The following is a 22,490-nucleotide window of genomic DNA, read 5'->3' as shown; positions in this document are numbered from 1 at the left end:
TATTCGCTCTATGTCATGAATACATCCAAGAAACTTTAACAGATCAAGGCTGCAGCAACTTTAACTCTTCTCAAGCATGAAACAGTATTCCTGAAATGCTGACATCTGGTTTATGAGAGAAGGAAAAGAGACTAATAATAATCTGTGTGAACCAATGAATCAGAATACTTTCTATACCAACTAGCAAAGTCTGTGATTATTTGAAAAAGTGCTTAAGTTAGTCCATGTCTTAATGTAACAAGGAGTTTGAAGTCACAATTCTGAAATTGGTTCAACAAGGCGGCTGTGCCACATCTCTGAGTCTAGGAGGCTTAGCCTCTACGAAGTTAAACCTTCTCTTCAGCCTCAAGCAATATGTCCCAATGATAGATGTGAAGTAGAGGTGAAGTTCAAGGGGGTCTCAGGGTAAGGCAAGCACTTTGAACCATGGCACTAAAAGCAGGAAAAGAGCAAAAGATAGAAGACTACCCACACTGTATCCCTTCATACATGTCTTTCTTATCAAGGAGAAAGTTGTCTTCCGGATTCCTCCAGTGTCTTCTCATTTGTTAAAAATAATGCTCACACGCTCACCCATACTGAACAAAGACAAGCCAGGGTTGCCTCTTAGGACTCCATAATTAAATCCCAAATAAACAATAAAAGGAGATTGTTAGCAAAAAGAAAACTGTTTCTGCACAACAAAACCAGCCTACCACAACTATGCTTTTTATATACTAGAGGTCAAAACATCTGACTCCAGTGGATATTTCACAAAAGAAAGAAAAGAATAGAACTTTCTCTTTCTTTACAAAGTAATGCAGAGATTCAACTTCACAAATGTGAACAGTAGTTCCCTGGCTGACCTTGGTGCTCACACAACAAAGCACCGGGAGATACAGACTTGCCCACCTTCGAAAGTACAGAGGTCCCTGTCATGAGAGCACAAATTGCTATCTGCACAGTCAACTTCCCCACAAGGGAATATGCCTTTTCTCCAGTCCCAGGAAAAGAGTAATAGTGAAAAATGTAGCTAAATAAAGCAAGTGAATATTGCTGGCTTCCACTCCAGAACAGTTTTCCAGCTCTAAGTACAATTTATTACAACAATCTGATCAAAACATATCAAAGGTGAGGTTAACTGCAGGAAAGAATTTCTCTATTAGTCTGTGAAATAGTGATTGTTCTCAAAATGGAATGTCCAGTTTAGATCATATCAAAGAACTAATAAACATCATCTCCTTGAATTTAAAGCCAATGGAAAAGTAACTCAGCTTGAGATTTCCACAATTTACTAGCTATACTTTGTTACTTTGTTTCTTATTTCAGTTTGTCTTAGATAGTCTTCCAGAAACAGTATGAAAGTATAGGGTTATTTCTAATTTTTCCAGGAAGTCCTGTCAGTGTTTATTGAAATTCTAAACACAGTTGTGACCTGTTTGTATTGTGAGCTAACTCATTCACAGATGTTGACCAAGTACCATTTTAGGTACCTGGAATAAGATGTAAATAATTTGTTTGCTTTCCAGAGTCATTGAACAACTTTATATTCCCACCAGCAGTGTATTAGGGTACCGTTTGGATTCATTCTTGCCAGCATCTGTTATTGTTTGTATTCTTAATGATGGCAATGCTAACGGGTAAGATGGAATCTCAGTGTTGTTTTTGTTTGTATTTCCTTTATGACCACAAAAGTTATGCATTTCTTCATGTGTCTGTTGGACATTTTTACTTCTCTGAGAAGTCTCTATTGAGTCATTTTACCATTTATTTATTGTGTTCTTGGTTTTTTAAGGATTTAGTTTCATCAGCTCTCTATATATTTCGGATATTTGGCCATTGACTAATGTATGGCTGACAAAAATCTTTTCCCATTCTGTAGTCTGTTTTTGTTAACTGTGTCCTTTGCCATGAAAAAACCTTTTAGTTTGATGCAAACTCATTGATCAATTCTTTGATTTGCTGTGCTTCTGAATCTTTACTCAGGGAATTTTGGCCTGTGTCAAGGAGTACTAATGTTTCTCATACTCCCTCCTCTAATAGCCTTATGGTTTCAGGTTTACATTCGGTCTTTGATCCATGTTGCATTATTGCTGGTGCAAGGTGATAGATACAGATCCAGTTTAAGTTTTCTATGTGTGAGTATCCTGTTTTCCCTGCACCATTCATTGAAGAGGCTGTCTTTCTTCTAGCCTATGTTTTTGACTCTCTTATATGGATGTATGTCTGTGAGTTTATCTTTAAATCAGGATAAAATGTTGGGAAATATACAGAGCCTATCCTCTTTGTTTTCCTTCCCAATGCATTGTTGTCTGACACATCTTTGGTCTAACATTTTTATTTCTGTGTTATTGATACACAAAGAAAATAAAGTATACATATTTAAAAACACATAATCTAGTGTGTCCGTATATATGCAAATACTCTGATAGCCTTTAGAAAATTAATCCCATATCAGATGCAAGATTTGCAAATATTTCTCTCACTCCATAGTTGTCCTTTTTACTCTACTGATCATTTCTTTTTTTCTGCAGAACTACTTTAGTTCGATGAAATCTTACTTCTCTGTCTGCCTTTGCAGCTAGTCTTTTGGTGTTATAAACAGAAATAATGATTGTGTGGAGCAATGTCAATAATATTTTCTCCCTATACTTTCTTCTAGGGATGTTTTTGCTGTTCCCTGTTGTCTTACATTTACATTTTTAAACTATTTTTGAGTAAATTTTTGCATGTGGGGTAACATTGGGTCCCATTTCATGGTTTTTTTTTAGCTTGTACTCTTTGGGATGAAGTTTGTTTTATGTTTGAATGGATTTATGTGTTTATTATTCCTTGGAATTGGGATATTTGGCTTTTCCAATCTGATCAAAAAGCAGAAAGCACCATTATGTGTAATTAAAATCTTCATCAAATGTCAGATGGCTTTTCAAAAGATTTACACCTTTGAGAAGCAGATAATAACTTTGGAAGGATAAATTTCTAAAGTAAATGCTCTAGGAAAAGAAAGCAAAGACATGTACCTGTGTATTTTTAGACCATAAGAATCCTTTTAGGCCAAGTCAAAAGACATTTCAGGAGCTTACTAGGAAGAAGAAGCCCCAGTGAAGTTTATTTAAGCTGAGGGAAGCATTAAAGCAATAGTAAAAGGTGTATTTGTATTTAATATTTATGGAATCCAAGCTATTAATAATAACTGTTTATAGCTGGCATTCTCTGTATGCTATTAAACAACACAGAAACAAACACTTTTTATTCCTAAGATCACAAAGATCATTCTCTACATTTCCTCTTGGAGTGTTATAGTTTTATCATTTAATCTTTAAGTGTTTCATTCCTTTGTAATTAATTTTGTTGAATAATAGGCAATAAAACTTATAACAATTTTTCTTCCAATCCAGCTATTGTAATGTGTCTATACTATTTGTTTTAAAATTGTATATTCTAGCTGGACACTAGTGGCTCACACCTGTAATCCTAGCTATTTAGGAGGCTGAGATCTGAGAATTATGGTTCAAATCCAGGTAGGACAAGAAAGTCTGTGAGACTTTCTCTATTCTTAGAACAGTCTCAGAAAACTACTCCAAAAAAGCAGGAAGTAGTGCTGTGGCTCAAGTGGTGGGGTGCTGACCTTGAGTGAAAGAAACTCAAGGACAGTGTGTAGGATCAGAGTTCAAGACCCAGAACTGGCAAATATATATAATTTATATATATTTGATCTTTCATATTAGATCAACTGGACATTTATAATTGGAGTAATTTCTGGAGTTACTGTTCTGTTCCATTAATAATGAGAAAGTACCTTGATGAGTATAGCTTTACAGTAAATCTTGAGTTCTGACAATATTCTTTTTTATAAGTTTTTTATTGTGAAAAATACTGTACAGAGGGGATACAGTTACATGAACAAGGTAATAAGTACATTTCTTATCAAGCATTGTTGCCTCCTCCTTTGTTTTCCCCTACCATCCCTTCCTTCCCACTTCCACAACTACACTCCCCACCCCCTCACCTAAATTGTAAAGTTCATTGTTCAACAGTGTCTTGTACATCTCATTGTTACAATGGGTCAACCTGTATCCCTACAACATTCTTGTATCCTTAAAAATTGTTTTAGTTATACTAGTTATACTAGGTTCCTTGTATTTAAAAATACACTGAAAAATCAGCTTTTTGGCTTTGTGCTGAATCTGTATATTTGATGTGAAAGTTGATATTAATTTGAGTCTACTAATGTAAGAAAATGATGTGTATCATCATCTGTTTGTATCAGCTTTAATTTTAGCAAAGTAGAGTAGTTTCCTAGGTATGGGCTTGCATATCTGATACTGAATTTCTATTCATAATTATACGTATTTACCTATTTAATTGTTCATTTTTACTATGTAGAAACAAACTTGAATTTTCATAATGACTTGAATAATGTCCCTCCAAAAGTCTGTATCAATTCAAAGCAATGGAAACTGACTTTAGGTGGAACTAAGGCCTTTAAATCATTAAAAAGCTCTAATTGGAAATTATCCTGGGTTTGGGGTGGATCCTATCTATAAAATTTAGTTTCCTTGTGAGAGAAAGAGTGGACACAAAGACATATGCACATAGACAAAGTCCATTTGGAGACAGAGGTAGTGATTAGCTATGCCTCCAGTCACCAGGCTCTTAGTGGAATAAGGAAATCTTGCCTGAAAGTGGACAAAGATCATTCCATGGTTCATCCAGATCTGTAGCTGATCTGTGGATAAGTCTCATATGGTACCATTTTGCAAGTCATTTATTTTAGCATATATGCCTACAATTGATTTATGATTCTTTAGCTCCAAATCCATTTTCTTGTTCTACATTTTAAGAATAAAATTGGATGTTTGTTAACTAGCACAACATTAGACTATGTCAATAGTAGGTGCTTCGGGGACTGAGGGAACTAGCATGGAAGGAAAGCTTCTTTTTCCAGTTCTATTGTGAATTTCTTTTCTTCCTGCTGAGTGGCATGCAGCAAGTCCAATGGTTCTCATTTTTCAACCTGTTTCTCTGACATTCCAGAGGTCAGCTTTCTGCAGCCCAGCTTTATCCTTGATGCCTTAGTAACTTAGCAACTTAGCCACACTTATCCCTCAGGGTGCAAATCTCAGCTTTGTGGGAGAGGATATGTCTTGCTAATGCTATGTTATTTTTCCTTAGCTATGCTTCCTTGGCCTTACAACTAGCCTGCATAAGTACTCTTGGATCTCTGAGAGTTCTCATCTACTCATTTTAGTGCTTGACCACTTTAAAAAGCAAGTGATTATTTTAAATTTTACCTACTCGTGGGGTGACATCTTTAAAGCACTAAAGGGAAGGGGGAGAAAACCAGCCAGCAGAATTGTATATGCAAGGATAGCCTATGGTATTTTATAGTGTCTCTTACAAAATAAAGGAGATATTTTTTCCAATAAATGAAACCACAATTTGATACTGGTAGAAAGATTTCTGTAAGACAAATTAACGTGATTTCTTCAGGTAAAAGTCTTAATATTAGAATTTTCATGGACACGGAGAAATAAAAAGCATCATAGTGGAGATGATGAATACAACTGAAATACTTTATATTAGTATATGAATATAGAATAATGAAACCCGTTAAAATTGGTTTTAAAAAGGAGAGGGGTACAAGAAAGAGCAATTGAAAGGATGTATGATATTAACCAGAATGCTGATACAGAAGCTTACTGATTGTCTAAAATTAAATTGTCTAATGATATTCAGAGATAAATAAAAGTACACCATATGACACACTACCATGGAAAATAGGAGGAAAATTGAGAATACACTTTTTGAAAGGTGTATGGTAAGGACCCATAAAATGGTATAGTATCATTTGAAGGTAAACGTAATTGATTTTAAAATGACATACCAATCTATGACATACTCTGTGGCAGGACAAATGAAACATATTCGTCCAAACACTTTAACATGGCCATTTCTATGGCTGTATTTGCAGTAGGCCAAAAAAATAGAAGCACCTAAACTCTCTTGTATATGGAATGGCTAAGAAAATGGTTTATCAGTACCATGGGATGTGTTATCTAACAATAAAGAAGAACAAGCTCTTGACATGTGCAACAACATAGACAAGTATAAAATTTATCATGCCAAGTGAAAGACTCCAGAAAAAAAAAACATTCACACAACATTCTACAAAGAGCAAAATTGTAGGGACAAAAAGTAGGCCAGTGGTTGCCAAGGCTACCAATAGGAAGAAGGATTTTCTGCAAAGTGACTGAGTGAATTTTTTGAGATGATAAAACTATTCTACATGGGGATTTAGTGATAGTTGCACTCTTGAACACATTTACCAAAATTCACTAAACTGATCAGTAAAAGCAGTGAATATGTCCGGTGCAGTGATTCACGCCTATAATCCTAGCCACTCAAGAGGCTGAGATCTGAGGATCACAGTTCAAAGCCAGCCTGGTCAGGAAAGTCCATGAGACTTTTACATCCAATTAACTACCAAAAAAGCAAGAAATCCAACTGTAGCTCAAGTGGTACAGCACTAGTCTTTAACACAAAAACTCAGGGCCCAGTCCCCAGGACCAGCACAAAAAAAAAAGACAGTGAATCTTACCATTTATTAGGTAAACAATTGTACCTTAAGATAATATGAAAAATGTTCAATTTCCTTGTACAAACAAATTTCCTTGTTCAATTTTCCTTGTACAAAAATGTCACTGGGCACTAGTGGCTCATCCCTTTAATCCTAGCTACTCAGGAGGCTGAGATCTGAAGATCATGGTTCAAAGCCTGCCAAGGCAGGAAAATCCATGAGACTCTTATCTCCAATAAACCATTCAGAAAACTTGAAGTGGCACTGTGGCTCAAGTGGTAGAGCACTAACCTTGAGCTGTAGAGCTGAGGGACAACACCCAGGCCCAGAGTTCAAACCCCACAACCGACAAAATAATAATAATAATAATAACAATAACGTAATCTTTGTAGACTTTGTAGACTTTGGCTGTAGTCTAGGAGATCTACTTTTTTCTATTTTACTAAGAATATTTTTGACAAGACAGGTATTTAACTGTGCCTTTTAAAAATGAATTAAGTTTAAATTCCTTTTTCTCTTCAGAAAGACAAAGTTGGTAGAAGAGTTACTGAAGCAAGGAGAAAATTTTGGCTGTAATAATTTCACCTGAGCCCTCATCACCAAAAAGGCGCATGGCCTTCTCTTCAAGAAAGTGCCCTAAGCAAACATCTCACTTTTTAAACAACATGTTTTTAAGAAGATGGATTTTGTCCATTGTGACTAGAAAGTGGAGCAAGTCACCCGCATGTGGACAGCAATACCAAAGAATAGCACTCCAGATGTTGTCAGTAGCATAATCCCAAAGCTACTGCAGCACAAGATCCATCAAAAAGCTTGAAAGGAAACCACTTTTATGAAGAGTTTTCTAAAAACATTCTATCTAGCCTCTCCACTGGGATCTCCAAAATTTATCACTAAGTTAAAACAGACCATCCAAAGGAGGCACCTTAGAGCTACAAACCATCACTGGGACCTCCATAAATTGATATGACTGAATTGCCATGAGAGACCTTGGCAGAGGAAGGTTAAAAAAGCTCAAGGAAGCTAAGCATTTTTATCAAAAACATCGTTCACATTGGCACTCAGTGCCCATCTCTTTTCTTAGTATGATATACCGCTGTGTCTCTCTTGGTCAACATTTATGACCCAGAAAACAAGACAAGCACTATTGTCATATTTTTTCATTCAATGCTAGAAATCTTAAGGACAAGTCTATCTCAGCAAGGCTCAGATAGTACACAGGATTTAAGAGCTTACATTCTAACCTTGAAGGGTGTGTCTGAACTGACATGCCTGTAGTCATTTTGCTTTCCTTTCATAGCTTTTACTCAACCTCCTCATTCTTGTATACTTGTTAATTTAATTAACCATGCCATTTTACAATATTTCTCTTTCAGAGAAAATGAGATATAAATGAATTAAAAATTCATGCGTGCCTATAAACTAGTGATTCATTTTATAATGGGCTAAAGTGAAAAGGCTCCTTTTTGCTCTGACTATTACAATGTTCAATGTTAAACATACAGAAAAGAAAGAAAAGTGGGAACTGCTTTAGGTGACACTTTTGCAATCACTGTAGAATTGTTGCCAACATCACAAGACTCAAGGAAGAAAAAGATAGATTTTCTTTAAAAAATGATTTCTCCCAAAGTAAAACAAAATTATAGTTTATTATTTCTATAGAAAATGGTATTGCAAAATCATTGTTACATGAAGAGTCAAAGAGAATGATGTTGAAGAATGTAAGAGGACATTTGTAGAGAGCAGTTTACTATTTTTTAATATATATTTTTTATTCTAATGATACTGTACAGCAGGTTACATTTACATGAGTAAGGTAATGAGTACATTTCCTATGGAGCATTGTTACTCCCTCTTTTGTTTTGTCCCCTACCATCCCTTCCCTCCCTACCTCCACAACTCCTCACCCCTCCCCCAAAGTTATAAAGTTCATTTTCAACATAGTGTATTGTACATAGCATTGCTACAATGGGTCAACCTGTATCCTTGTTTCCCTTCCCCTCCCCAAATTAGAAAAATGTATATACAAGCTGCAGGGAACCAGAATCAAATACAGTGAAAACAGGGGTTATAACATGGGGGAAGAACATACAAAAGAAACAAAAAAAATCACATAGTACATTATAAGTACATTAACAAGAATAGTAAGAAAGATAAAACCTCTTGTGTCCCTATCTTGAGGTTCATTTCACTTACAATCATCTTATATGGTCAATGTACATAGCTTTTGATCTTTTCTGCTTGTCCTAGACGTACACTAGCTATTAGAAATAAGGGAAACAATGGAACCTATGTTTCTTTGGGCCTGGCTTCTTTATTTAATATGATGTTTCCCAAGTCTTTCCATTTACTAACAAATGGGGCAGTGTCATTCTTTCTGATGGAGGTATAGAATTCTGATGGAGGCATATTTTCTTGATCCATTCATCTACTGAGGAGCATTTGGTTTGGGTCTATATCCTAGCTATAGTGAATAATGCTGCAATAAACATAGTTGTGCTGGTATGGCCTTGTTTGTGATCATTTGGGTAAATGCCCAAAAGTGGAATTAATAGGTAATAGGAGAGCTATATGTGGAATATTTTGAGGAACCTCCATACTGCTTTCCAAAATGGTTCAACAAGTTTACACTCCCACCAACAATGCACTAGGGTTCTGTTTTGGCCACAACCCCTCCAGCCTCTGTTGTTATTAGATTTCTTGATTATAGCCATTCTAACTGGGATGAGGTGGAATCTCAATGTTGTTTTGATTAGCCTTTTTTTATGGCCAGAGAAGTTGAGCATTTCTTCATGTGTCTATTGGCCATTCTTATTTCCTCTTCAGAGAAGTCTCTCTTTAAGTCTTTAGTTCACTTACTAAGGGTCTGGATGTTTCTTTGAAGATCTGTTTTTTGGAGAATTTAATTTTTTGAGTTCTAAGTATATTTTAGAGATGAGGTCCTTGTCTGCTAGTGAAGATCTTCTCCCAATCCATGGGCTTTCTATAGATATTGCTAGCTATGTCCTTTGCCAAGTAGAAGCTCTGCAGTTTCATGCAATCCCATTTGTCCAAACTTTCTTCTATTCATTGGGTTTCTAGGTCTTCATTAATAAAATTTCAGCTTGTACCAATATCCACCCCACCCCCCAAAAAAAAGAAGATTGCTTTTTCTACCTAATTTGATAAAAAAAAAATTAAAAATTGTTTTCTATTTTTTCATCATTTTTATTTAGACTTTTAAATGCTCTTATAACTCTTTTCCCTTTTGGTCATTTTTTTTTTGCTTTAGTTAATTGCTGTTCTATTCATCCCCAGATATATACCTGTCTTCAAATCTTAGACCTTATCCTTCATTGTGTACATACTTAATTCAGATATCAATTACTCGATTCACAAACTCGCAGCTGTAACTCTTTAATTGTGGTATTCTTTCTTTGTACTTATATAATTTTCTAAATGTTTCATTTAAAAATTTTTTATTTTTCATTTTCTCCTTTTTCTTTATCTCTCTTTTCCTTTCCTTCTATCCTTTTTCCCTCTCTGAATTTAGGTCTTCCCTCTCTCCCTATCCCTTCCCACATTTCTCTAACCTTATTTTCTCTTCACAATTCTCCTAAAGCCTATTAATTTCTGGTCTGCTGCCTCCTTTTTTTATTTTCTTAGTCCATTGATCACTATTTGTTTGTTGTTGAACTAGATTGTATCTGTTGAACTAGATTGTATCTGTATTCATTTTGATTGAGTCAAACAATCAGTGTAACTACAGGACTATGTTTGATATTTGCCTTAAAATAGTGTTCTAGGGCGGAATTGGTTTTGCTTTCATACCCAAATGGGCAGAACAAACTGAGGAAACATAAGAAAAATGGGAAGTCCAGGTACCTCAACTCTTGCTTATGATAATCAGGCAACAGAGCAGTAAATGAATAATCAATCGAGGGGAGAGTTCCCAAAATGCACTACAAGCACTACTGGTAAACATACTGAATGAAAAGATTGAAAGCCTGCAAAGGACTCTGTGTGAGCACGATAGGGCATTTACCTTTTTGTGGCTGGAGTTGCTGTCTGTGCTGCAGTGGGGTGGGGCAGCCTCTGGCTCTGTTTACCCAATGAAGAAATTCACTCCTCCATGGTCGGAGCTTCTTCTGCCTGGGAAGGACAACTTGCCCCTGGGATGGAGCTGAGCCCTGCAGGTCAGCTTCCTTTGACCTGATGAATGACTCCTATTGTCTTGTTTCAAGGTTTGATTTAGCTGCTAGCTGCTCTGGCCCTGTCTTTGTCAGTATCAAAGATTGAGTTCTTCTCTGGTGGTGGAGGAGGGGCTACCTTCCTACCACTGATCCGTGAGAAAGAGTGAGGATGTCTTGTGGGGTATTCATGCCTTTCCCTTGGTTTCTGGGCTATCCAGGGTCTGTGACTGTCTGTGATCAGCAGAATGAAGATTTCTGCTCCTTGTCAGTTCTTGCTGGCAGTGAGTAGAATCTGCTTGCACACCATCTCTGCCACTTTTGTCCCTGGCTCTATCTGTTCAAATGGCAGCCATGGCAGCACTAGCCAACACCACCTTGGACACAGGCTAGTGCTCAAATCTGTCTCTTTAACCTAGCAGCCTGAATTTTTCCTTTCTGACCAAACATTCTGTACTATGATGGCATGTTTAGTGTGACTCCCTAGCCTTGGACTTTTCACTGGAACACTAAAACTGGTTTCTACACAAGGGCTTGTTTAGCCCTCAGCTTCTCCTCTGCCATGTTCCTCCAGACTTCCTAAAATGTTGCTTTTAAAGTTTAAATTTTTAGGTGAGCATCAGTGGCTTAGGCCTGTAACTGTAGCTATTCAGTAGGCTTGAGAGCTGGAGGATTTTTATTTGAAGCCAGCCTACGCAAAAGACATCAACAAAGTCCATCTCCAAAATAACTAACCAAATGCCAGGTGAGAGTTATGGTAAACTGTCTGCCAAGCAAGCAAGCAAGCTGAGCAATAACAAGGCACCCAGGAATAAGAAACCATAATACAAAATTTATATAAACATGTGTGTGTAAACCTAAGGAAATGAGAAAGTTACTCTTTGTCATTGAGATTTCCTGAAAATATTTCTGAACATGAGTGGATCTGGTATACCTACAAACATACACAATTTAGAGTATTTTTTATGAAAAAGAGACAATACTACATACATATAAAAAATTAATAGGAAGTAGAACTTTTATGGAATGAATAAAAATCACTGTCTTTTTATGATAGATTGCAATTACTTACTTTGGCTTACTTGGAATGGAAGATATGCCACTATTTTGAATCCAAGGAAATGATTTGATGATGTCACTATGAAAAAATCAAAAGAAAGAGGGAATAGAACTTAGAAAACAGAGCACAGCATTTGAACATGGACTAATATTAATATCACTGCAATTATTTCTCTCTTACTAGCATGACAGTGACATATCACATACTTCTTATAGTATGTTGTAATAAGGGAAAATTTAATGAAGTTTTATATTGTGCTCCATTGTACTTTTTTGTAGTGTTTGTTTTTAAAAGGCAGAAATCATAGAAGACTTAAGTAAATTTTCACAAATCTCTCTCAAGAGACCTGAATCGAATCTAGGCTCTTGTCTGTCACCTTGAATACATCATAGCTCTAAGTTCTCATTTATTTCCTGTGTATATGATTACAATGGACCTGAGGATAAATAAGAACCTCTGATTTAGTAATACACACAGACATTCAATAGAAGATTACAAAGCATTTTTGGTAATCCCTGAGTCTATAATAGGATATCACTTACCTGGTTAGTCATATATTCATTTATGTTATTAAGCTTCTAGTAAAATTTATGTTAACTATCAAATTTTAGGGGATATTATTATAAGCATGTAATTAAATCTCAGGAAAACAAAATCAAAACTAAGTACAGTAAATTAAAACATAATATCTAACGTAATTTATTCTCTCTACAATCTACCAGAAATTATGTACTAATTTCTAATTTTACTTATTCATATAACTTAACCTACAAAGGGATTTCCAACTCAAAATCACTCCATTTTCTCTCTAAATACCCTAGTGATTCATTAGTGATCCATTTCCATTAGTTTTCACTTTTTTCAGGAAATAATAATGGATAATAATAGAACACTTCTGTTCACCTATAAGGTCTATGTGCATATGATTTTATATTTTTTGAAAAGCTAGCACACATGGAAGTTCTTTGAAAAACTTAAATAGGCAGGGCACTAGTAGCTTATAGCTATAATTTCAGGAGGCTGAGATAGAGGATCAAGGTTACTCAAGCCAGTTGGGCAGGAAAATCTACAACTCCATTCCCAAGTAACTAGCAAAATGCCAAACTAGAGGCATGGATTAAATGGTAGAACACCAGCCATACCAAACAAGCAAGTAAGAATTTAAGACCTTGAGTCTATGTCCTGATACAGGCAAATGCACACATATGCACACAGACATACACACACACAATAGATTGATAGATCAATCGATAGATAGATAGATAGATATCCCATGGTCCAGTTTTGCCATTTTGGCATTTGTCAGAGGAAATATTAAGTCAGGATATAATAGAGGTACCTGCATGCTTATGCTCAGTAAACACTCTTTGCAATATCCAAGCCATGAAAATAGCTGTTCTACAACTAGATGTTCTACAAATAGGTGTTCTACAGCTCCCAGATTAATCATGTAAATGTGATTATATATATGCATATACATATGCATATATTTGAATTATTTAGCCATGAAAATGTGAAATTTTGTCACTTGCAGCAAAATAGGTAGATCTGAAAAACATTATATTAAGAAAAAGTCAGGTTTAAAATTTCATACTTTTTTCACATATGTTGATATTCGACATAAAAATATATATGCCAATACCTATAGTAATGTATGACCCATTACATGTGCACATATAAAGAATTGATTACACATATATGTATATATATATATATATATATATATATATATATATGATCATTCTGACTAAAGAATGGTGTGAGTTTCCATAATGAAGCTCCTTTGAATGATTAGCATGCACTTTAACAAAACTGAACATTAGGAAGTTGAAACATGTCTTGTCTCGGGTGTTGGTACTAGTGAGAGGAAGGCAGATGAATGAAGAAAGAAAAGGAGGATAAAGAGAGTCAAAGTGTTTTATGGAGATGGGTGATGATGAAACAAGAAAACTTGCTGAGACTTGTTTAGAAAGGGAAGCAAGCTGGGAGAGTGACAGAGGGTATGACTCAGGTCAAGATTCACTGTACACATAAATGAGCAAGTTAAAACCCTATTGTACAACCAACTGAGGCTAATCTTAAAAGAAGGTTCTCAGTATTGGTTTTTAAGAAAAAACAAAAGTGTGTTTTTGTTTATAAAATAAAGAGAATATAAGTGCAAATTGGCTCTTATCAAAGTAAGCTGCCTGTTAGAAAAAGAAAGTGACTATTTGAATAGACACAACTAAAAGAAAGTAATCTACATGTGCTACAAGACTTCCATTTTCCCCTCACCATCTTTGGAAGCTTGAAGAGGGCTACAAGAATCTATCCAGAAACTCAACTATGTCTTCCCAATCTTCATATACCCAAATAGGTAAATCCCAACCTCTGCAATTTGAGAAATGACTTTTACCAAGTTAATGAAATATATTTGATCACAAAGCACTTGTCAGTGTTTCCTGCAATGTAGAGCCTTATCCCCCTCTAGAAAGCCTTTATTTTCCCCCGGAACTACCCAACAGTCATTTGAAAGGACACAGTGGATTGCCTGACTGATTATACCCTGGGAATATTTATGTAACTTCTTGATGGCAGCAAAATACTTCAAAGAGGATATAGGAGATAAAGTAATGGAAGCCAGGCTGACTTAAGCCCCATGTAATCCCTGGCATCTCCTAAATCACAAGGTAAGATTAGTCAGTGATAAAAATTCTTTAGCCCCTGACAGCTAACTGAAAGCCTGCTTTTTCCTTTTGAGTGACTGTCAAATTGAAAGAATTTACGACTGACCTACCAAAGACATTACTTTTTAAGTCCTTTAATAAACATTTACATTTAATAAACATTTTAGAAAATGTATGACGGTGGCTTTTATTTTGCTTTCATTGTTTTTAACTGAATGATATTCTAGATGAGCGCACATGGTGAATGGTTATTTGAAAGTGACAGGAGATGAGAATAGTACTTAATCAGGCCAAAGCTCAAGGAATGCTTTTCGTCTTTCTTTCTGTCTCTTGAATGACTTCCATTTCAGATGTGAAAATAACAGTTTCTTTTTGGAACAAATAAGACTTTCTCTAACTTCTTGAAATTGTGTATCAACTTTTACTTTTAAAGAAAGATTTTTCTAACTTCTAAGTTAAAAAAAATTATTGCACAAAGGGCTAAGCAATATAATGTGATCATTTTATTTTACTATTTCATATGAATAGAGATTCACATCACAGTCAGAAAAAGATGTATCTTCATATTACATTAACATATCATTGATGTTTGTTAATACATCTTCAATATAACTTTGATCATAATAAGGATCACTTCATTTTACTAGCTATTTAACAGTTGTAGTAACCTAATGCTTTAATTGAAAAGTAATGTGGAAAATTATTCTTTTTTATAATTAATTTACTTTATTATGATGATTATAAAGGTGATATGCAAAGGGATTAAAATTACCTGGATCAGATAATGAGAGCATTTCCTTTCATACAGTTGTCTTCTGTTCCCTCCATCTCTCCCAGTCCCTCCCTCCTGTCTCCACCCACAAGTCATATAGTTCATTTTTATCAATGTCCAGTGAGCTCAACTGCTGTACTTTTTCATCCTTTTTTCCCCCTACCCTCCCAAACATATACACTTGAGTACACCATACATAAAGAGGACGGAATCATCAAAAAACTAAAAATTAAGAGAGCTCTTTTTTCCACACCTTGGAGTTCATTTATATATGTGTGTGTATATATCTGCATACATATAATTTTATATAATTATGAAGAGGAATGAATGTAGACATTGTGCCTTTTTGTTTCTCTCCTGAGTATCCTTTTTTGGTCTCACTGTGTATTTAGAATTCTGTATAATTTATCATATTCCAGTGTCTTAGTTCTAATTTCCACACATTAGATAGAACATTTGCCATTTGTCTCTCTGAGTTTGGCTTACTTCATTTAACATAATTTGTTCTAGCTCCACCCATTACTCTACAAATGAAATTATTTTATTCTTTCTAATAGCTGTGTAAAAATTCCATTCTGCATATGTATCACATTTTTTGGATCCACTCATCTATTATGGGGCATCTGAGCTGTTTCCATATCTTGGCTATTGCAAATAGTTCAGGAATGAACATGGATGTGCGGGAGTCTTTATCGTATCCTGGCTCATAATGTTTAATTTTTTTGAGGAATCTTCATATTGCTATCCAGAGTGGTTGTTCTAGTTTACATTCTCAACAACAATGCAGTAGGGATCCTTTTTTCCCTACATCCCCACTAACATTTGTTGTCCAAATTCACAATGTTGGCCAATCTAACTGCTGTGAGATTCTGGAATCTCATAATTGTTTTGACTTGCATTTCCTCATGGCCAGGGATGATGAGCATTTCTTCATGTGTTTCTTTGCTTTTCTACTTTGTCTGAGAAGTCTCTCATTAATTCCCTTGTCCATTTAGTAATTGGTTTATTAGGTTTAGGGGAGATTAGTTTCTTGGGTGCCTAATATAAACTGGATATGTATTGCTGGTAAAGATCTTCTCCCAGTCTGTTGGCTGTCTTTCTGTCCTTAGCTATCCATAAACTTTTATTTTGATATAGTCCCACTTGTCAAGTCTCTTCTATCTGTTGGGCCCCTAGGACTCTTCCCACAAATGCAAGGCTGGTTTAACATACATAAATCAATAAATAGGGCTGGGATGTAGCTCAGTGGCAAAGCACTTGCCTAGCAAGTGCAACGTCCTGGGTTTGATCCCCAGTACCAAAAAAGAAAAGACAAAAAAAATACAGCTAAAAAAATAACAAACATAAATCAATAAATATAATTCACCACATCAACAGAACCAAAGACAGGAAACATGATCATCTCAACAGATGCTGACAAATGATTCTTAAGTCACAAATCAATTCTTTTGTCCTGAATCTACCTAGAATTCTCTCTCAAGAAGCCAAATTGTTTTATTTATTAAATTTCTTTGTAGGTGTAAGGGAAGCATCACTCTCTGCTAAATTTAAGATTCCTGCAATGCAACTTAGCAAATCTACCAAAGGGTGAAACATTCTCTTCATTTTTATTTCTAATGAATGGCCCATTTCCTAACAAAAATATTATGCTGGACCATAATGAAAATGTGTAGTTTTAGAAGCTTTACTGAAATTTAAATATAACAACTCTGGTACAAAAAATATTACATAGCAAAGCTAAGACTTCTCCCTATGATCCTGAAATAATGGAAGGTTAATGACAACTCTCAAATACTATGCACAGGAATTGTAGGTTCATCAAAAAGTCAACCACATTGTTAACAATGATATCCGAATCCATGACTGGTTCTGTGAAATAAGAAGCAACAGAAAATGCTGATTCTGGTTTGATTTTTATTCAAAATAATCTCTTTTAGCTCTGCAAATAAAAACTTAAATAATAAAGTCCTAACAAAAATGTCATTGTGATCCAGTAGAGAAGAGGCTATAGATACCAGGTAGTCGAGGCAGGGGAGGAGGGGCTTTGATAAAATGAACCAATGGCTCCCCCTATCCATTATTGGATTATTTTCCCCATTTGGACATGTACATATTTAGAACAGTCTAATAAAGGAGCCTGATGAAGAAATCTACAGATGCCTGTTGGCACTGCATTTGTTGGTGAGCCCCAAGTAGGTCAGTCAATAGGACCCACTATACAAACAGAAAGAAAGAACAAACGAAAGGAAGGAAGGAAGGAAGGAAGGAAGGAAGGAAGGAAGGAAGGAAGGAAGGAAGGAAGGAAGGAAGGAAGGAAGGAAGGAAGGAAGGAAGGAAGGAAAGAGGGAGGGAGGGAGGGAGGAAGGGAGGGAGGGAAGGAGGGAGGGAGGGAGGGAGGGAAGAAAGGGAGAGAGAGGAAGAAAGGGAGAGAGAGACTGAGTATAGAAATAGTGAAAGACAAACTGTCACTTACGAAAGTAAAGTCAAATCAATGGAGCCATTAAAACATATATTTACTTGAACACTTCTAATTTTTGTCACACTAGTGACCCATTGAGGAAACTGGTACTTGATCACAGAGTTGCATAAAATGCCTGGCCTAGGACTCAGAAAAGTCTAGAGGCAATCTGGATGAGCCAACACAACAGCAACATTCTTCCCATTTAATGTACTGTAGCATTAATGAACTACTTGTTATTCATTCATCCTATGCTAAGTAGTAAAGGAATGGGTTGAATTATATTCACATAATCATATATACAAATAGATTCAGGTCAAAATAAATAATAAATTATTGTAGATCTCACTTCTAATTAGCAATATGGTTGCAACTAATTTTTTTAAATTTTCTTCCTCCAAAACTCAGTATTATTATCTAGCCCTTGGATTAATTTATTTTATTATTAATAATTTATTTATTCAAGTTTTCTTGCCTAGTTAGCCAAATCTTCCATCCAAAGTGTCTGCGACATTACCACAGTTTATGAGTATAGTAAGAGGCACCTAAAAATATCAGCATTCCAGCTGTACTCTCCCTAAACCCTCTCTATCATGTAGTAACAACACAGTTATCTACTGAATAGTCAAGAACAACATAACACAGCACAATTCTATCAATTCTATCCTAGATTCACCAGTGTAAGATGCCCAGAGAGGTCAGCCTCAACTTCAAAGTTAAGGAACTAACCCAGTAGCTCCAATGCAAACATAACTCTCTTGGAAACCAAGACCAGGGAAAAATAAAACCATGTATTTTACAGACTTAGAGTATATACCACATCCTGGATGTCCTAAATGACTATGTTATAATCTCAAAGTTATTGTAATAAACTGTTAAAAACACAATTTCACTACTCTAGCTGGTCTGATTTAGATATAGATATACCTACTACAGGAAGGTATTTTCAAGGAAAATAGCTGCATCCCAGTCATTGGCCTCTATCTATGTTCTATAAAAACTAAAACACATTAGAACAGTATCTGGAATTGAAATTAACACGGGAGTAAATGGATGATAATTCTTTGACATTCTCCAAGATCCATCTGTTCCACAAGCCAAGAATCAAGTCGAATGGCAATGTAAATCACCACTGTTCAAGTTCACAATCATGACCAAATGTTTGCAGTCACTTCAAATATACAAGCATTGCTTTTTTCTTTCTTCCTTCCTTTCTTCCTTTCTTTTCTTTTTGTCTTTCTTTCTTTCTTTTTTGTTTTTTCTTTTTGTCATGGGCTTGAACTCTGGGCCTGGGCACTGCTCCTCAGCTCTTCAGCTCAAGGCTAGTGCTCTACCACTTGAGCCACAGCACCACTTCCTGCTTTTTCTGCTTATGTGGTGTTGAGGAATCAAACCCAGGGCCTCATGCATGCAAGGCAACCACTCTACCACTGAATGACCTTCCCAGACCACCAGCATTGCTTTTAACACACTTGGGTAGATAAACGTTCTAGTGGTTACACACTTAGTCTTTCTTATAAAAAATAGATTTCCTTTCACAAGTTGGGGAACTAATATAGAGACTCAATCAGCTGTTAAGCAAGACTGTTCCTACTATGTACATTCCCAAACAGGAGAAAATAATCACAGAATGGATGCAGGGAACAATTGCTACACTTATACCAAGACAAAACTCCACCAACCACCTTATATCTTTAGCTTCTCTTCTAACAAACAAAAGTGACATTTTCATTTTCTAGGAATAGAGATCCATTATGAGATTTTTGTCCAGTGATTCCCCCAAAACACTGATTATTTTCTCTCTTTCAACTTACTACCCTTTTAAGAATATTAAGAAGATTTTCATGACAAAATGGTGACTCTAATAAAGTGCCCTTTCTTGTGGGGATCTACCTCCCCTTCATGGAAGGGATTCTGGGTCTCGAAACTGTCTCAGGTTTGAGAGGATTGGACTTTATTGTTGTGATTCAAGTAAGAATTTGTCAAGTTTTCCACTATAAGATAGTCAAAGGGCAAATAAATATTCAGAATTTCAAAGAGCTCTCTCTGCAAGTCAAGTTTTGATGACTGTTCTGCTCTGCTGTCTAGTATAGTAATCATACCTACTGGACTTCTGACAATTAAATGCCATCTTTTGGTCCCTGCCATCCTAAGATCTTTATCATCTCCTTGAATTCAAAGAGTCCAGTTGGATGGCAGCTTTCCTTTGTGAGTCAGGTCTATAAATAGCCACCACTGTGACCCCCAAAGATAACTAAGCTCATTTGTTATTCTTTCTTACAGCTTTAATGAAGGGAGTGCTAGAGGACTCTTCTAGTAGCTGAGGTGAAAGACATATTTTCTGATTCGTTCTACAGGGTGTTGCACAAGTTTTTGTGTACCTGTTAGTACTAGGACTTGAATTTAGGGCTTCTAGTTCTACCTTAACTTTCTTGCTTAATGCTGCTTCTGGAGTTAGTTTTGTCTAACGAATGTACTCTTTCATTTTAGTCTTACTAAAACCTTGGAAACTTGCCTCCCTGAAACTCTGAAATGACCACTCATTTGGGGGCCCATGTTTCAGTAATGTAACCAAGAAAACAGTGAGTTCAGAATCTCTGCTTAGTCCATCCACATCAAACCATTATACTTAACCTAGGGTTGTATTCTCTCACACTTTTCAAACTATCTTAGGATACATATTCATATAAGTCCCAGGATTCTGTCCATATGAATAGGTAAAATCTTACAGCCATCATAGTGTATATAATATATTTTCAGTTGGCATATTTAGTACAGAATCCTCAGGGTAGATCCCAGGATGTAATTAGTAGAGGCAGGCCCTAAGAAGGGACAGCAATGCTTTGGAATGTTTATCCCTCAGAGTTCATCTAACCAGAACATCACAAGCCATGATGCAGTAAGGACACTTGCACACCAATTTTCTTTCTTTCTCTCTTTCTTTCTTTTTGTTGTTGTTGGTGGTGAAGGTCGTGAGGCTTGACCTCTGGGCCTGGGTGCTGTCCCTCAGCTCTTCATCTCAAGGCTAGCACTCTACCATCTGAGCCACAGTGCCACTTCCAGTTTTTTCTGCTTATGTGGTGCTGAGGAACCCAACCCAGTGCTCTACCACTGAGCCACCGTCCCAGCTCACACACCTATTTTCATCGCTGCACTATTCACAATAGCCAAGCTAGGGGAACAGCCCAGATGCCTTACAATAAACGAGTGGATGAAAAAAGTGGTACCTATTTTCAATGTATTTTGTTCGTTAATTAGAAAGTATATTTTGTCATTTGTAAGGAAATGGGTGGACCTAGTACAGATCATGTTAACAGAGATAAGCTCAGAGAGACAAATGGCTCATGTTTTCTCTCATATGTGGAAGCTAGATCTAAAATACAACTGAACATGATAACTTATTCAGGACTCTATGCATTTACACACAAATAGACTATAGGAGGATACACTTAGGGGAGGAACCCAAAGATGTAACTGAACATCTAAAGTACTATTTTTCAAAACAAATTCTAGGAAATGAAAACATATTTTTAGGGGATACACAAGGATACACAGGAACAGAGGGAGGAAGAATGAGCAAAAGCAGTCACTGTATTTAATATATACTGTGTAAAAAATGAACAATGCAACATGTGAGGAGGGACAGGAGAGGAAAAATGGGTGAGTATGAAGGAAGGGATGACATTGTCCAAAAAGCATTGTACTCAGAACCTGATTTAAGGAATTGCAGCTCCTTTGTACAGCTCCTTAATAATAACATAAAAATCTTCAGCTAAAAACTTTCATTGTAAAGGAGTTTCAGGCACATTCTAATTTATTCCCTAAAACTTGAGACTTGAAGCCACTAATTTTCTTTCCTTAAACTCTTCCATACACACAGAAATAACTGAGCAACAGCATTATACTGTGTTTTCTCTTAAATTTAATGGTAGATTTTTGGTCACTCAAAGTCTTCTTAGAGACACTTAAATTAAATTTGTCTATAGGAGATCATCTTAGTTACTATTTTGTACACACACATATACTGTCACACACTACCAGAATTTACTTTCCTGCTAGGAAATATGTCCTTAATCTTTCTAAATTTTGAGATCATAAGAGCTCTTCAGCTGATTTAGGGGCAGGGAAAAGACCTCCTTTATCAACCTTATATTCTGATAAAAATTCAAAAACCTGTATTTGGTGCCACTGAATGAAAATTGCAATGAGAAGGTCTGCTTGAGTATTGTTCAAAATGTTATCTGACTAGGAAGGTAAAGGGTAAATAAAACAAAACTAAATTGAAACCTTGAAATTATAAAGGTTGGACATATTTTTAAAGTCCACAAAACTGCATTCAATTCAACAAAAAAGATAATCTAAAATTCCTATTTTTCTAGATTATACTTTGTAGCTATAGAAAGAGTAAGAAAATCACAATATTTTAATCACTGTAGATGTATTACTCATTAGTCTGAGTGTCTAGACTAAATTCTAAAAAGAAAATAAATGAAAGATGGCTACCCTAGGCTTGTCAGGAAAACAGTTTTCACACAGGCAGTGCATTTGATTAGGCAGAGCATATGGCCTACCTAGCAATTAATATAAGCCCCAAGGTGTGATATTTGCTTGAATGTGTGTAGTGAAACATCCTCTCTCACTCCTGGTATTACAACAAAATGTACTTGCAGCAGAAGTGCATGTACTGGGATCCTGGAGAAAGCCATTGATTGCAATCACTGTATCTTCTTCAGACTAGAAAAGATCTCCACATTCCTTGCTCCCAAGCTTTATAAGACAGGTTTTATTTTTTTTTAATTGCAGAAA

Source organism: Dipodomys spectabilis, unplaced genomic scaffold (assembly GCF_019054845.1).
Source record: "Dipodomys spectabilis isolate Male_0828 unplaced genomic scaffold, ASM1905484v1 ptg000089l, whole genome shotgun sequence".
Lineage (NCBI taxonomy): Eukaryota > Metazoa > Chordata > Mammalia > Rodentia > Heteromyidae > Dipodomys > Dipodomys spectabilis.
The sequence above is the reverse complement of the archived record's forward strand: the minus strand, read 5'-3'. Positions refer to the sequence as shown.